Genomic DNA, 13,774 nt, shown 5'->3' on the forward strand with positions numbered 1-13,774 from the left:
CACGACTTTCCCCCCAGAGTTTCCTGTTTGTGCGCCATGTGTTACTAAACACACAAAACGTAACCTGCGTAGCAAATGCAATAGAACCAAAAACATTTCCCTGAACCTCAGCTCAATAACTTTGTAACCTAAACGTGAACCACATGAGTAAAAAGGTAAAGAAAAGGTTTTTCAGGTACTGGTCTACAGTACGAGGTAAATACTGAACTGAGTGCGCTGTACGCGATGACGGCTGACTTTGTTTGGTCCTTTGTAGCAGCTGCGTTCATCAGCTGCAGCGTGGCGCCTCGTGCCGCGGGGCGCCTCGTGCCGCGTGGCGCCTCGTGCCGCGTGGCGCCTCGTGCAGCGTGGCGCCTCGTGCAGCTGTCGGTGTCGTTTCCCAGCGAGAGTAAAAGAGACAGAAACAAAGCAGTCGGCGTCTCACAACACGCTGCACTCGTCTGGCGGCCGGCTGAGATAATGGTGAGGCCCCTCCCACTTCCCATGCGCCCTGCTCATTCTTCCACTCACGTCCGGCAATCGGCACCACTCGGCGCACTGAATCCCTGACACATCCCGACTATCTTTACTCCCGTCGCCATGGAAACAGCCACGGACGTGCCGAAGAGATGTAAACAGCCAGACCTGGGAGTATGTTTTCCAGCACAGGACCCCCCCTCCAACTCTGTCTCCCACTTCTTGTCTTCTTCTCACTCCCCCTCCAGCCTCCCTGCAGGAGGAGGGCAGGGTGTTCCATACCAGCTGCCCAAAATACCAAATTCGTGACATGAATATTGCATCAGTTTTTAAACGTATTAGTTCTCCCTCATGAAAAAACACACATTTCACACACACCACCTCTCAGCAGTTCATATGTATTTGTGTCATTCATGTTTGTTGTTGTTATTCCTGGAGGCGGACGATGTTGCTGCCTTTGACCTGATGGTGGCGCTGGTGGGAAGGTCAGGAGGTCATCAACAACCGCTCGTGTGTTCGCACTCATGAAGTGACAAAACTCAGACAATATGCATGCTAAAAATAGCGCCCGATGTGTACACCCACAATGCAACGCACAATGGCAACGACGGGGCTCCTTTGAGCTCAGTGTTGTCTGCGACGCCTTCAGAAAGATTTGAAGAAAGACATTGAACTGTCTCGTGGCATTGTAATCACTGCAGTATAAAGTGGTTTCTTCTTTCCAGACTTCATAAACCGTAAGTAGTGCGATTTGCATATAATTATTATTTGGTATGAAATTGGTTCACTGGGCGAGATTCCCTCACTAATGGCCATGAATGTCCACATGAGGTAACACGTCCACCTGGTCAGTCAACCCGGTCACACGACCAGCCCGTCACGTACAGCCGCTTTGTCAGCGGCCCAAACTACGAGGCTCCATGAACCTCTCGCTAGGTGCTAACGGCGCTTTGGTCCTGTATGAAGTTTTGCTGCTATACGAATGCTCTGAATATCGTATTGGGAACCTTTAACAAATAGCCGACCAGTAACACCAAAAACACACAAATAAAAAAACTTTTTAAAAAAATGGCATGACAGAAAATACAAGGGTTAAATAATAATAAATATGAAACTGACAGAGTTGAAGCTCAGCTGATGTGACACTGACAATGTGCACACTGTGTTCATGTCAGCAGGCTGCTGGCTGAGAGGGTGTCGTCGTGCGGTGTGGCATTTAAATCCTGATGAGGGCCCGTAATGAGGCGAGCTGAAGGAGGGCGAGTCAGGCCGCAGAGTGGCGGCTCCGTTCCCAGGCTTTGTTCTGGATGCGTACTCCAGAGATCTTCCCGTGACTCACACGCCGACGCGGAGCCTCTTATCGACAACCAGGAGGGTTGTCGATAAGGCGCCGCGTGGCGGTAAGTTGGGGGACACACGAGGGCCATGAATACCGGTGTCAGCGGCGGGAGAAGACGGGGAAAAATGATGATTGAAAAAAAAGGAAAACGGCAGCGATGACACCGGGATTGAGCTGTGGAGATACTCGAGCTGCAGCAGGAAGTGAGTCCACGCATCGGCTGCGCAGGAAAGCGGCCCTTCAGCCGCCCCGTGCACCACTTCACCACCGTGAGTATGTGGGATACTGATGTGCACTCCTCCGTAGTTTGAGTTTTCATCCTTTATTTAGCTGCAGGAAGAGGATGGATGGAGGCTCTGCTATGCAAATGTTCTCTTCAGCCACATTCGAGATATTTCATAATACTGTTTTGACCAGATTACGAAGGCTTAAGACTCCAAAGAGCCCTGACAAACAAAGAGAGAAGAGGTGCAGCTCCAGATTCATGAAGATAATAGTGATTTCTATAAATAGAATACGTATGCATTGATTGATCTCCAAAAGACTCTTTCATCAGCCCACAGAGGGGTCAGAGGTCAAACACACTGACGGGCACATCGGACCAACGACCTTGAACTGTGAAAGGCTTAAAACAAACACACCCAATGAATCAGAAACTATTTAAAGTATGATTTACATAATCATTTAACCTCCCCTTTGCATTTAAGTCATTCTTACTTGTAATTGTGAGAGGGGGCGGGGCCTCGGCTTCAAACAACGCGAGTCAAAAATAAAAGTGTTTTTCTGTCCGTCTCTTTGCTCGCTGGTGTGTTTAGTCACTTCTTTCTCACATGGCTCTGTGTATTTACTGGAGTTGCTCGCTGCACAGCTAATGTTGTTGTGTTAATGTTGTTGTGTTAATGTTGTTGTGGAGGAAACAGTTCACTAAAGGTATCCTGTTATTACTGCTGTCCACATGGAGCCACACAAGCACTCTGCAGGAACCCATGTTTGTACGTAGAGTTAAACCCGGTCAGTGTGTGTAGCTCTGTGTGATGAACACGTCAGACACATGAGCGGTGTGTAAGTCATGCGTTTGATGCATTGATGCTGTAGTTCTTGATGTGAACATCAAAAATCTAAAAATGTGTGAATGAATTCTGGGCCCGTGTGAGAGGACACGCTCGTCTGCACGGCTCCTGTCAGATGTCGCCTGGATGTCGCCTGTGCTTTGCTGCTTTATAACACAACACAGCTAACACACAGGAGCAGCAGACACCTGACTCTCTTTCCTGTTTCACTTTGGAGGCCGGACAACGCGGAGCTTTGCAGAGCAACTTGTATAAACGTGTTCTCCACTGAACATCCACTCATGGAAACACATGCACATTTTATAAAAAAGGGGGTAGCGCTTTATAATAACTACACACTGTTTATCTTTGGTAAAGCATGAATAAACTCTTACTTCATCGTTATAGAGCATTATTCCAACATGAATACTCATTAGTATGCAACTCATTCTTGATTAATAAGCGTGAGTCTTATGGGTTTTCATACTTTATTAATGATGGATTCCCCGTTTGTGAATGAAGTATTAAGGACTTATAGATGATTAATAAGATCATTTATGAAGTTAGTAAATGATAAAACATATTTAAATCTAATGTAGTCATGCATTTATTATTATAATAATACTGCAATCCATGATGAATTGACCAGTGGTTAGTTAAGTATTAGTTAAGTATTAGTTATGTTCTGTGACCTCGTCTAAAGTGAAGACTATCTACGCTTTACAAATCATTTATAAGCAAGAGAACACGAGTCTCAGTTATCTTCTCAACAGAACGTGATGAAGAACAGTAACATGATGATGATGATGATGGGGCGATGACCAGTGGTACGAGTGTAAACATCTTCACTTTAGATGAGGTCACAGAACATACTTAACTAATACTTAACTAATGAGTGGTAACTACTGAATAAATCAGGAATTGCTTTATTAAAACATGTTCATAAAGTGCATATCTAAATCACCATATGACTAAATGAACGCATTAATCATCTATAAGTCCTTAATACTTCACTCACAAATGGGGAATCTTTCATTTATCTATCTATCTATCTATCTATCTATCTATCTATATATATATATATATATATATATATATATATATATATATATATATATATATATATATATATATATATATATGTATCAAGAATGAAACATTGATAACTGTGTTTATGAGTTGCATACTACTGAGGTACTAATGAGTATTCATGTTGGAATAATGGTTTATAAATGATGAATTCATGTTTATTCATGCTTTACTAAAGCTAAATAGTGTGTAGTTATTAGTGTAGTTATTATAAAGTGCTTCCAAAAAGGGAGTATAAATATTAAACTGAATATCTGTGGGTGTTGGACTTTGGACTCTGAAGGGACTGCAATTTACATTTTTCAAACTTTTCACATTATTCACAGACAAAAGTCATCGGTTGATCTGTAAATCAATCGGCGGATTAATGGACGATGAACACAGAGAAGCCAAAGCAACTGCCTTCAGTTCCACGCTGTAAGAAAGTGATTTAAAGATGTAAATGATGTGTACTCTGTACTCGTTGGTCTGTCCAAGGGTTTGCTTTTGCAGCAGTGAAGATGCTCAGATGGTTTCCTGTCTCCCTCCCGGTCTCTTTGCATCCTGCCACACAGTCACAATCACTTTTCACCTGATGAGCGACAGCTCATCGGGTCCCCGTGTTCACAGGAGGACACAATGGAGAGGTGAGACGCCTCGCGGAGCCACGGAGTCCCGATGAGAAGCACGGGGAGTATTAAATATTTCACGTCAGACGTTGATGAGCTGGAGCCTCTCATCCAGCTCGGCTGCCTGCGTGTCGCTCCACGCCGACAGATCTCACCCAGCGCCGCGTTAATGAGCCGCCGCTCCAAAGGTAAGCCCGAGCACACCGTTGCGTCAGGAGTTGCGAGCGGCAAACTAAATTTAGAAAGGCGGATTCGTGATCTGGTGAAGCTGGTAGGTCCTCCTCCCCCGACACACCCAGAGCCTGGGAACTCTCTGAAGCTTTGTGTCTACTTTTTGTTTTCTTATTGATTTCCCGCGTGAAAGACTGTTTGTTTCACGTCGAGCTCGTCACCTCGTGGATGTTTGTGACAAAGGGGCCGCAAGCACGAGGCTCCGTTTAAATGTACGAGAAGGTAACGGGATTAAGAGTCATTGCTTTTAACTTCACACCGAGATGACATCACAAGAAGTTGTCTCTGGGCTCTGGATGCTCAGGTTTAAACTTCCTCTCAAAGAACATGAACGGGCCTTGTTTGCATTTTGAGATACACTGTGTGTGTGTGTGTGTGTGTGTGTGTGTGTGTGTGTGTGTGTGTGTGTGTGTGTGTGTGTAAACATGTAAGGCTGGCCCCAATGCTTCGAAGCCTTGACAGTTTTCATGGTTATCAACATCATGTTTGTTTGTTTTTTTCACTGTTTTGTTTATATGCTTTGCCCCAAAACAGCCCGACCGCCCTCTGAACAGCCCATGAAATGAGGATCAGTAGTCTGAGGTTGTTAATTATGCATCAAACATCAATTTCGATGGATTATTTTCAGTGTGGTAGTGCTTGTTTGTTTGTTTGTTGTTGCGCGCTGTCCCCGGTGCTGAAACGCAAGGAAGGAGATCGATAGACAGACTCAACAAAGCCATGTCTACATGCTGCCGACTCACAATGAACATTAGAACAAGATAAAACACAAAATCAATGATGGCTGCAAACTTGAGGACAAGTTTGGCAGCTTGTGTCGATGAAGAAGTGTCTCAAGACTTGTATTCTCTCTCCTGACCACCAGGGGGCGACTCCTCTGGTTGTGTAGAAGTCTATATTAATGACTCTACATCTCTCTTGATTTATTCTCTTGCATGGGATGCTTTAGGGCGGGGCTTACTGTGATTGACACAGTTGACTACGTCCCTCCTCCACATTCCAAATATGACAACTTCTGTCAAAAAACAACATGGAGACGGTCGTAGTCCAAGACAGCGACGAAGAAATTGTGGAACTGGAGGAGTGAAATCCACTGGGTGACGTCACGATGATGACGTCCACTTGTCTGTGGTTAGAAGGTGTCTGAACCTTTCAGGCTCCTCACAGGAAAGTCAATAAAGTCATAAATGTCAATTAAACACAGTTTGCAAACGGGAGAGAAAATCATATCATGCAACTGAGTGTAACATGTTTGTGTCTTTTAACGTACATATTAGTGAGGACAAGCTCCTGACTCATGACAGGATGTAGTTATTAACATCAGTGGTGGTCATGACATTGTGCATTTTATTCGTTACACCTCTTCTTTTCCTGCTGTGATAAAAGGTTCATGACTTTGTGGGCAGCTGGTAATTCACGTGTGTGTGTTTTTGTATTCAACGTCTAAATCATTCACAATTACACACAGACATCTGATCTTTGGCCTCCTGACAGGACGCGTGGTTAAAATGACCTCTGACCTACAGGCGTACTTAGGGGGTGAAGGTATAGAAGGCATAAAAAGTACTCTGGTATGAATTTGGATTCATATTTTTTTTAGTGTCAGATGTTTAAAAAGTCATTGTCTGAACCCAGCAGACTGTTCAAGCTCTTCTTTTATTCGCCTTTGCCCTCTTTGTCAATATAAAACGCCCTCTGATGTTGTATAGACTTACATTCATATCTTTATTTTCATTCTGTAACTACACAAGATGCATACTTTCTCTAAAACAGTTTAAAAGGTTGTTGTTGTGAAACAATAACAGCCGCTGTGTGTTTCAATGCTGCTGAGCTGCAGCTTAAGTAAAGTCCTAATGCAGCCAGACGTCCCTTTAATGGATTTAGACTAAAACATTAAACACCAAGAGAGCCTCTGGTTCTTGTTGTTTATTTGTGCCGCGGTGCGTTCAGGCGCCAAATGACTTGGAGACCCTGCAAGGGCCCGATAGCGTCTATTCCCGGCTTATCTCCGTGCATTCACTGACTCTCGGCTGACATGTAATTAAAGGAAAACATTTAGAATCCACCACACTCAAAGTGAATGAGGCCGCGGTCTCCATGTGTATGCACGGCGGCGAGCGGAGCGGCACACGCAGCGCTGCACGCTGCCTCCATTAGGAATGAGCAAATAAGTAGAATTGAGGCAAAATATTTGTTATTAATACTGAATGAATTTAATCATATTTGGAGTATTTGGTCTTTCTTGCAGTTTCAGCCGTCACACGCTCATGGAGCCCACACGCGTGTTCGTCCACCTGCGAATGGAGAGAGCTGTCATTGAGCGAGTGGTGGAGTTTTGTAGAGATAGTTTGTGATCTTTGACCTCACGGGTGGTTTATTAAAACCTGTATGACCTTCCAGAAAGATTTGAAAAAACAAGGTATTTTCTCTGCATGACTGTCCATACTGTCAATACTGTCTATATCAATATCATATTACTCATCACACTGCTCTGCACCATAACCTGTTGAAAACTGTTTGACCAATTTTGGCTCCAGACCTCTTTTTCCCGGTTCGAGTCGTCATATTAACCCCAAATTAATTCCAATACTTGTGTTTTTTGTATGGATTTGTTCAGCAAAGTCTTGTGAAAACAAATGTAAACATCCAGCATGATATGAGTCAGATTCCCCAAAAATGCCTCCTGGAGCGATCAATAAAACACCTTTTTGGAAAGATTAGAACTTAAAGAATCAGAATCTACAACAAAAATCACAACAAAACAAAACCTTGGCCCCTTTTACGAAGGGTTGTTTGGTAAAAAAAAAAGGAAAAATTACGTATTTTATGCCAAAAGATTGTCTGAATGGGGCATGCTGGGACTTAAAATGGGCGTGGGAAGATTTTCTTGCACGGTTTCCAAAAGGTTAACTTAACTTATTTTACACTGAACAGATGCAAACTACATTTCGTTGGGCGATGAGCCGGTCGGCTTCTCCTGATGGTGTCCAGCTCTTCAAGCCACTTCATACTTCTTCACCTTGCTCCACCGCACACACACACAACCACACACACGACCACACACACACACACACACACACACACACACACACACACACACAACCACACACACGACCACACACACACACACACACACACACACACACACACACACACACACAAACACACATTGTGCTTCAGTTATTTTTAGAGACCTCCTGCATCGATCAACTGCCGAACCGGAACTGAGAAAGTGTGAGTGTGGAGGTTCTTCAGTGTGAAGAGTGATGAAGACGTACGTCTCTGTGTGTCATCGCAGCAAGTCTGAAAGTAGCCTGGAGGATCATGATCGACACATTTTGAGCAACTAACTCAATCAGACTCGTATTGCATCCCACGGGGCCGATCACACCAAACGCAGCGCTCAAGAACGCGTCGCTAGCAAAACCTATAGCTACGCCGCGCGGCGCGTTTTTCTAGTGTTTTTTCGGAGCGCTCAAAAGTTTAAATATTCTTCGATTATAACTTCTGAGCACAAGCCGTGGAGTCGCACAGCTCCTCACCGTCACACTGGGCCAGGCAGCCAATCGGATCAAGCAAGAGGCGGGCTTTACGCCTTCCTGTCTTCGTGTGGTGGGAACAGCGGGGAATTCAAAAGAAAATGGCAACCTCCGACGAGGCGCTAATATTAGCGGTATTTAATTATGAAGAGCTTTACAATTCTAGATGGAGACACGACTGCAGCTCAGAAGACGCTTGAACTGACTGCAGCTCAGCCCAAAGTTCAACTGAAAGCTCTCGTCATCGAGACACAACTCGTGGAATAGATGGTGGTATTCGCCGTACTCTTTCCTTTTTTATTTTTTTATTTCATGAACACAAAAACTCTGCTTTTTGTGGACTTTTTCCTCCTCTTCATCCCACAACACATCGAGGGCAGGAGTGCGACGTCTGCTTGAATCCATTTTGTACATTAAGTTAAATCGCCCGGTCGCCCCGCTCCACAGGTTTTTGTCAAGACGCTTTTCAAGCGGCTGCGCTTTTAAAAGTCTGGTGTGATCGGCCGCTCAGTCTTTCCTCTGCACGTGTGAAGCTACGTCGCATAACGAGCACGCTGTTTTATTTTGCGGTTTCATTTAGCAGTAAGCAAGTGGGACATGTAAAAACCAAAATAATGAACATATTAAAAAATATTAAAAATATCAATTCTGGTATTTAAAGAAGAAATAAAAGGTATCTGCAGCTGTGATTGGTTGTTTGTCGTGACGGCTGCAGCTCCTAAAGTATTTCACGACTTCTAATCTTATTCAGCTCATTAACATTTATCTGTTTTTTTATTGAGGCTACTGCTCCTGTACAAAATAAAGTTGTGTTAAAGTAATGTTGTGTCTGCAGAGGGAGCTGTGTGAAATGTCCTCAAGTGATGTCACTTGTAAGGTTGCATCAAGTTTGAACAACATGGGGGCGTGGTCAAAACCGTGGGGGCGTGGTCAAAACCGTGGGGGCGTGGCTCACCAGACAATAGCCCGCTCCTTTTCTCTGCTTGAGGCTAGCAGCTCGAGGCTACATTAGCCGCTGCTCGCCTGACGCACGAGAGCGTCTCACCAAACTGTCCGCGGCCCGAATTGCACTGTGGGTAATACAGGCGGGCCTTTTTTTACACTTTCCCGCTTTTTTTCCTCCAATTTCTAAGGCATGAAAGAGATGACGCTGGCTGTCTGTTTCACCTCGTGGGTCGACACGGTGGACTCACAGATCAGGCCCTGGCGAGGAGTCGTTTCCATAGGTCACACCAGTGGAAAAACATGATGCACGAGCGCAGAATATCACTTCACAGACCCGTGACTCACGCTGGACTTGTGTGTATTGTGCTGAAGGGACAAACCCAGCTGTCATGTTTGTCATTATGTGTTATTGACATTGTAAATTGATGGTGGTGGCGCGCCGGCTCACACCCTGCAATCAGTGCAAACAGATCGAGAGACACGGCGACTACGCAGAGCCTGAGTCACCGTGGCCCCGAGCACGGGGAGGAAGGAAGTGCACGAGTGATGCAAAGGGAAGGAGACGAGGAACTCACAAAGAATACGACAAACGAATAAACAGCGAAAATAAACAATAATCATCAGACTATCAAGTAGCCAGACATAAGGGTAATACAGCTGTGTGTGTGTGTGTGTGTGTGTGTGTGTGTGTGTGTGTGTGTGTGTGTGTGTGTGTTAGGGAGTTATTGATCTTTAGGCGCCAGGAAACCCTGCTCTCCCATTTCCACTGTAATGAAACATAATCGCTTTTAGAGTGGCAGCTTTGCCTCACAGAAAGCCTTCAGATGATCTGGGCCTTTTCCAGTTGGCACTGAGTCAGGCTGTGTGTGTGTGTGTGTGTGTGTGTGTGTGTGTGTGTGTGTGTGTGTCCAAGATAGAGAAGGGTACAAAGAGAGAGGTACAGTGCAGAGGAAGCGAGTACAGTAATAAATATGTATTTGGGGGAAGACTCTATGTGGCATAAGTTTTGTAAAGATTGTCAAGATTCAGCTTGAAAGTGAAGCGGTGGAGATCTTTGAAGAGGAGCTGAACAGTGAATGGTTGCTGTGTGACCACACCCAGCAGTGACCTCACGGTGCCCTGACTCAAAACAATCAGTCAATTAGTCCATCGACAGAAACTAACCATGCAGCAACAGTTATGAAAATCAATTCATTGCTTATTGAACAAAGTCCAGCTGCTCAAACGTGACTCGTTGCTGCTTTTCAGACCAAACAAGCATTTAACAATACCAAACAATGCATCAACGCTAATGTATTGTTTCATTTTGTTGACCACACAATTCATTTAGAAAGATGTCTGATTCTTTTTCTTAAAAGTCAAAGCTCTTAACTGTTGTATGTTGTCTAATTCCAAGCAGCTACACAATAAACTGACAACGTTATAGTTCAAATGTGCAAATAGAAGAACAAGTGAAGGAGAGTACGACTCTGAGCCAGCGTTTGATCGACTTTCAACCCTCAGTTTCAGATGCTCGACGTAAAATACATTTGAGCTTCAATGCTCAGCCCCAGTTTCAGAGAGAGAGGAGGAAGAAGAGGAAGAAGCAGCTGCAGCCGAGCAGCACACAGCTGTCAGGTAGAGCCGTGTGTCACTGAACACTTTCACCCCATTTGTGGGAAAGGGACCGGGGAGCGAGAAAGCAATCACGGGGCAATTTAGAAGTCTTTTAGCCGTCTATTGTTGCTGCTTTGGGAGCGGAGCACAGCGAGGGTTCCTATCTGATGTGATAAATATACACATTGCAACTATTCCACTGCTTTCACTGCTTGTTAGTCCCTGCTGGAGGAGAGGGAGTCGGTCCGTCTCTTTCCCGCTGATGGAAAATGAATCCACGGACATCACTCCAGAGGCTTCTACGGATGAACCCGTGTTCTGACCGGAAACCCCGCTTCTGTTTATTTTCTGCTTCGAGCTCAAAGCCCGAAGCACGAGAGCGCCGCGAGGAGCGCCGAGCGCTCAAAGGCTGCCAGGAGCCTTACATCACTGTTGTTGCTACGCAACGCAAACTTCAACAACAGCTCGCGAGCTACAGCTAATTAGTGTTTAGCTAACGAGAGAGAAAAGGGAGAGGAGCTTGTTGAGAAGGGAAAATGGAGAAGATGAAGACGTGGGTTGTGCTTTTAGATGTGTGTGTGTGTGTGTGTGTGTGTGTGTGTGTGTGTGTGTGTGTGTGTGTGTGTGTGTGTTTAGTAAATACCAAAACACAACTAATGGTAATAATACGAGTGCTCTCCTGCTGAAGCCTCAAAGATTGGTCACATCTGTCGAGGTCAAATATAACACTTCATTCCCTCTTTTTCTTTAATTCTCATTCAGATTTCCATCCAACTGACATCTGTTTAATTTGATATTTAATGAATTGTAGTGACTGTTTCAAAATCCAGCCCAGCTGTTTCCTGGACGGCTTCGACCTTTCGCCCAGAAGACGACACAAGGTCGCCTGTGGAAGGTCAAGTTTCTCTGCAGCATCCCGTTGGTTCGACTTCCCTTTTTCCCGCCATGAGTTCCCGCCAAAGTCTGGACTCATAAAAGCATATTGAAATTAACATATTTATTGACAATCAATAATAAATAAAGACGCTGTTCAGATACTGAACAGTCCAGTAATGATATTAATGCTGGACATCACGGCTAGTTGGTCAACGACTTCACTGACAAGCTTTTCATTTTGCTGACTTTGGCAAAAAACTGAACATGTTACAGCTTGAGCGAGCAGCATTGGCCACTGTTGAGACATTTGTTTTTGGTTCACACTCTGATGAGCTAAGTTGTGAATGAAAGGTCCAGCATGCAGCCATTATTTGTCCTCCAGCCTCCAGAAAACTGTCTTCATCCATCTCTCCACTGCACAAACCAGACACACCAGCAGGTCGTTCCCAGCTCTAGTCTCAATCTTATTCCCGCCCGAACTGAAATGTAACTTTCTTAATGCTTCCTGGCAGCTATATGTTAATGACCCCTGTAATGTCCTACACGGAGATTTCCCGCTTGGTGACTACGAGTTGGACACTTGTAATATCCATCTGAGTTTAATTCCCCTCCGGCCGCTCCGCCCTGGCGACATGGACCGTTAACACGGCGGAGAATCAAGTGTTTTTAGGGAGGGATCCGTCTGTGGGCTCATCAGCCTCCACGCCCAGCGCCCATCTCCCTCAGCGCCAACATGTGGCGGGGGAGGTGGGGGAGAGAGGGAGGGGGGAGGAGGAGGAGGAGGAAGGGGGGGGGGTCCACGGCTCATCTGGTCCTCCGCTGACAACAGTGAGTAAGAGACAACACCACACCTCTATTCCATCTGAACGCTGTAGTCCACAGTATTTAGTTGTTTGAATCAAATGACTGAATATTGTTCTTTATTCAAAGAAAACGTTGTTGTTTTTTTTACATTCATGTGAGATTTTCAGTATAAATGATGTCGTTTTACAGCCGTGGTCTTATTCATGTGCTGTGGTCTGCTTTTAGTGCTGACTAAAGGTGAAATTTTGATAACAATTAATCGCATGATTTTTCTGTGATTAGCAGCGATCAATTGCATTATGCGCAAAAATTCAATAATGAATGAAAAAACAGTGTACTCCACACTTTGATTTAAAGTAATGTTATCAGAACAATATAATGGATTGCTCAGTTGACATATTCATAACGTGTATATATATACACATTCATACTCCGTAGGCACAGCTATGGGAGCAATTTAGGGTTAAGTGTCTTGCTCAAGGACACATCGACATGGGCTAGCGGAGCCCGGGATCGAACCACGATCCTCTGATTGAAAGACGACCCTGCTCACCACTGAGCCACAGTCGCCCAATTATGAGCAATCAATATGAGAATATGGATGTTTGCAGCTCCGCTGTTGATGATCTTGATGATCACTGCATTTCTCTTCCATGCATGATGAATCATTTCAGGAATTCACGCAGGAGACTCCTGTACTTCTCATTCGCGTCCTGTTCGGGGACTGAAACGCCTCTCCGGCCGTTTACTTCAACCAGCCACTGCTCGTGTCAGAGTTATGAAGCTGTCAGCGGCTCACGTCTTCCAAAGCGTGTGAAGGTAAACGCACAATCCCCGGAGCCCCGGAGCTGGAACTCAGCGGAGCTGCAGCCGTGTCTTTCAATTACAGTCCGGCTGAAGGGCAGTGAAGGACTGGGCTCCTGGTGGAACGGGAATTTGGCGCTAAATTGTACAGAGACAGCCCACACACACACACACAGACACACACACTCATGGGTCGGTCTTTTATTGTGAGTGACACATTGAGTTAATTAGCCGTGCCGTCCAATTAAGCCCCTTTAGAGGCCCGGTATTGATCTGAGACGAACGCAAACAGGTCAAATACAGATCGGCGAGCCAATCGGGTACACGTGTGTGTGTGTGTGTGTGTGTGTGCGTGTGTGTGTGCGTGTGTCAAAGTCAAATCCCCCATTCTCACGTAGACATTCATGCAAGGCGTCCATGCGGATAATGTTTTCACAA

This window comes from Clinocottus analis, unplaced genomic scaffold (genome assembly GCF_023055335.1).
Source record: "Clinocottus analis isolate CAN_PGR_092001 unplaced genomic scaffold, fCliAna1.0.p SCAF_20, whole genome shotgun sequence".
In the NCBI taxonomy this organism is placed as follows: domain Eukaryota; kingdom Metazoa; phylum Chordata; class Actinopteri; order Perciformes; family Cottidae; genus Clinocottus; species Clinocottus analis.